Genomic DNA, 4,288 nt, shown 5'->3' on the forward strand with positions numbered 1-4,288 from the left:
TCCAACAATGTGGCTGAGTACGAGGCTCTGGTCAACGGGTTGCAGATCGCCATCGAGCTAGGGGTCAGACGCCTCCATGCCCGCGGTGACTCGCAGCTCGTCATCGACCAAGTCATGAAGAACTCTCACTGCCGCGACCCGAAGATGGAGGCCTACTGCGATGAGGTTCGGCGCCTGGAAGACAAGTTCTACGGGCTCGAGCTTAACCACATCGCTCGGCGCTACAACGAGACTGCGGACGAGCTGGCAAAAATAGCCTCGGGGCGAACGACGGTTCCCCCGGACGTCTTCTCCCAGGATCTGCACCAACCCTCCGTCAAGATCAACGACACGCCCGAGCCCGAGGCACCCTCGGACCAGCCCGAGGCACCCTCGGCCCAGCCTGAGGCGTCCTCGGTTCAGCCCGAGGTACCCTCAGCCCCCGAAGGCGAGGCGCTGCGCATCGAGGAGGAGCGGAGCGGAGCCACGCCTGATCGAGATTGGCAGACCCCGTACATGCAATATCTCCGCCAAGGAGAGCTACCCCTCGACCAAGCCAAGGCTCGGCGGGTAGCGCGACGCGCCAAGTCGTTCGTCTTGCTGGGCGATGAGAAGGAGCTCTACCACCGCAGCCCCTCGGGCATCCTCCAGCGATGCATCTCCATCGCCGAAGGTCAGGAACTCCTGCAAGAGATACACTCGGGGGCTTGCGGCCATCATGCAGCGCCCCGAGCCCTCATCGGGAATGCTTTCCGGCAAGGCTTCTACTGGCCAACGGCGGTGGCTGACGCCACTAGAATTGTCCGCACCTGCGAAGGGTGTCAATTCTATGCGAAGCAGACCCACCTGCCCGCTCAGGCTCTGCAGACGATACCCATCACCTGGCCCTTCGCTGTGTGGGGTCTGGACCTCGTCGGTCCCTTGCAGAAGGCGCCCGGGGGCTACACGCACCTGCTGGTCGCCATCGACAAATTCTCCAAGTGGATCGAGGTCTGACCCCTGAACAGCACCAGGTCCGAGCAGGCGGTGGCGTTCTTCACCAACATCATCCATCGCTTCGGGGTCCCAAACTCCATCATCACCGACAACGGCACCCAATTCACCGGCAGAAAATTCTTGGATTTTTGCGAGGATCACCACATCCAGGTGGACTGGGCCGCCGTGGCTCATCCCATGTCGAATGGGCAAGTAGAGCGTGCCAACGGCATGATTCTACAAGGGCTCAAGCCTCGGATTTACAACGACCTCAACAAGTTTGGCAAGCGATGGATGAAGGAACTCCCCTCGGTGGTCTGGAGCCTGAGGACAACGCCGAGCTGAGCCACGGGTTTCATGCCGTTCTTCCTGGTCTACGGGGCCGAGGCCGTCCTGCCCGCTGACCTGGAATACGGCTCCCCGAGGACGAGGGCCTACGACGATCAAAGCAACCAGGCTAGCCGAGAAGACTCGCTGGACCAGCTGGAAGAGGCTCGGGACAGGGCCTTACTACACTCGGCGCGGTACCAGCAGTCCCTGCGGCGCTACCACGCCCGAGGGGTCCGACCCCGAGACCTCCAGGTGGGCGACCTGGTGCTTCGGCTGCGGCAAGACACCCGAGGGAGGCACAAGCTCACGCCCCCCTGGGAGGGGCTGTTCGTCATCGCCAAAGTTCTAAAGCCCGGAACGTACAAGCTGGCCAACAGTCAAGGCGAGGTCTACGGCAACGCTTGGAACATCCAACAGCTACGTCGCTTCTACCCTTAAGATGTTTCCAAGTTGTTCATATACCTCGCACCCACGCAAAGTTTAGTCAACAAGGAAGGGTCGGCCTCGCCTCGGCAAAGCCCGACCCTCCCTCGGGGGCTAAAAGGGGGGAAACCCCCTCTGCGTCAAAATTTTCCTCGAAAAAAGATCTCTTTTACCAGAATATCTTTCGTGCTTTTTGACTACTTCGAAAAATGGGTCCTGGAAACGACGGAGTACACGTAAGCAGCCAAGGCTGACCGAGCCGAGGGACTCCTACGCCTCCGGGATACGGATACCTCACTCATCACCTTCTGCGATAAGTAACTCGCGTTCGGATAAAGTGGCTCCGCGGATCGAACAAGTCTTTACGTTCGGAAGCCCTTCTGCTGAAGCGATCCTTCGAGCCTTCTCGACCGAGTCGGTGACAGGGCCTCATGGACGGGTGAAAGTACGCGTAAGCGGCAAGGCCGACCGAGCCGAGGGACTCCCACGCCTCTGGGATACAGATACCTCACTCATCACCTTCCGCGAGAAGCAACTCTCGCTCGCACAAACATCCCTGTTGCCGACAAAAAGTCCAGATACTCGAAACAAGAGGAAAAGAGACGCAGCTTTACAACGCAGCGAGGGTGTGTGTTCTGGCCTCGGCGGCCGCAGAAGGCACACGCTACAAGACACTTTGACCCTGCAGGCTCGGGTCTTGACGCTGGAAGGGGGCAGCAACACCCTCGGCATCGACGACACCTTCGGCGAGGCCCGACCTAGCCTTGGACGGCGACACGGTTCGATGATCTCCGCTCCGAAGGACGACGTCATCACCACGCCCGGGCAATCGCTGCCAGGGACTTCTTCGGGAATCCGGCCCGAGCAGGCGGCTCGGCCGGTTGCCCCCGGGGCCTCGGCCAACCATCTTCCAAGGGCGCCAGCCCGGTCCGAGGCCTCGGCTGATCAACTCCGGCATCGGTCCCGTTGACGGACAACTCGACTAGGCTCCGGCCAACCAGGTTTCATTTTCGAGCCAACTCCGCCTCTGTTCATACTGATATCGCTACCCCTGGCCTCGGCTCATCGAAGAGCGACCGAGGGGTCTCTTTAACTAAGCTAGAGGAGCCTCGAACAGCAAGGCCGACCGAGCCGAGGGACTCCTACGCCTCCGGGATACGGATACCTCACTCGTCACCTTGACACGGGGCGACTCATGCTTGGTGAAGCGATTCAGATAATCAACAGACGAGTCTTAGCGCTCGAAAATGAGGAAAAAACACGGCTCCGTGCCGTAATTACATACATGTTCAGGCCCCAAAAGCCGCAATGAACAAAAACACTGGCATTCGAAGTGCCATTACAAACGGAACTCCGGTTCCCCCTCCGCAGGTACGAACAAACCCCACTCCATGGGGGAAGTCCTACGGAGCAACGGAAGACCGACGAACGGCTTGTCGTCGCCCGCCCCAGCAGCGGCGACGATGAAGACTTCTGTCCCGGGGGGCCGAACAACAGCAGCGATGACCTCAGGGCGGATGCTGCTGCCAGGAGGCCCCCGCCCATGCCGAAACTCGAGAGGCAAGGACGGGCAGGAGGCCGTAGAGTTGGAGGTCGGTCCGCGGGTGGCGCCGGCAAACTCGTCGGCGGCGGAACCTCTTGCAGCTGCCGTGGCGGGAGGCGACACCGGGAGCGGCTCCGAAGTCGCTCGGCTCAGCGAGCCGGGCACGGTGCAGCTGTCAGCACCACGGACGGCTCCCGCCCTTCCCCCCGATCACTGAGGGAAGAAGCGGGCCACCGCCCACGCAGGGGCCGACCCCAACTCGACACACTCCCCTCCCCAGCACTAGTGATGAAAATCCTTGAGGCTGAGGGAGGGGCAGAGGCCGCAGCCCGACTCGCTTTCCCCCACCATCAAGCCGGAGGTCACCATCTTGGGTGACCGCCGGTGGAGGGGTACAGCCGGGCTGCATGATGAAAATCCTTGAAGCCGAACGATGGCTGAAAGGTACCAACTCCCACGGAGTTGCGTCCCTCCAACGACGAGGCAAAAAGACGGCGGGCATCCCCCATCCGGGGGCTTGGAAGGTGGAAAGACACGGTGCATAAGGGAGCGAGAAGACACGGTCGCCTTTCGAAAGGGGTCACCCTCCTTTTAAAGGCAACTCTCCCTGCTTGCGCCCCCAACCGTCACGGGCTGAGTTTTCTCCAATAGGCTCCAAAGCCCTCCCCTGCAGCGCGGGGGCTGGGTCCCGCATGTCATGCAGAAGAAGCCAAACCGCCGCGCGTGGTGCACGCAACCACCCAGCGGTTACAAGTGACCCTCCACTTTTGCCCAGACCAACGGGCGAAAGGGGCGGGCAGCCATGCAGACGGCATACAACCGCGCCAATTGGACGCGCTTCTCCGACTCCCGACACGCCAGCATGGAGGCCCAGGCCCACGCGTCGCGCAACCGGCGCGCCGGATGCTGCATGCAAGCAACTGCACCGCCTGCGCCACCACCGCGCCTCCTCGATTGCGGAACCAATACCGCGACTCGAGGCGACCCAGCGCGCGACCCAGCAGCGCCAGCCTGACGCGGCGGCCAACGCGACCAAAA

This window comes from Zea mays, chromosome 2, assembly GCF_902167145.1.
Source record: "Zea mays cultivar B73 chromosome 2, Zm-B73-REFERENCE-NAM-5.0, whole genome shotgun sequence".
NCBI classification, from domain to species: Eukaryota; Viridiplantae; Streptophyta; class Magnoliopsida; order Poales; family Poaceae; genus Zea; species Zea mays.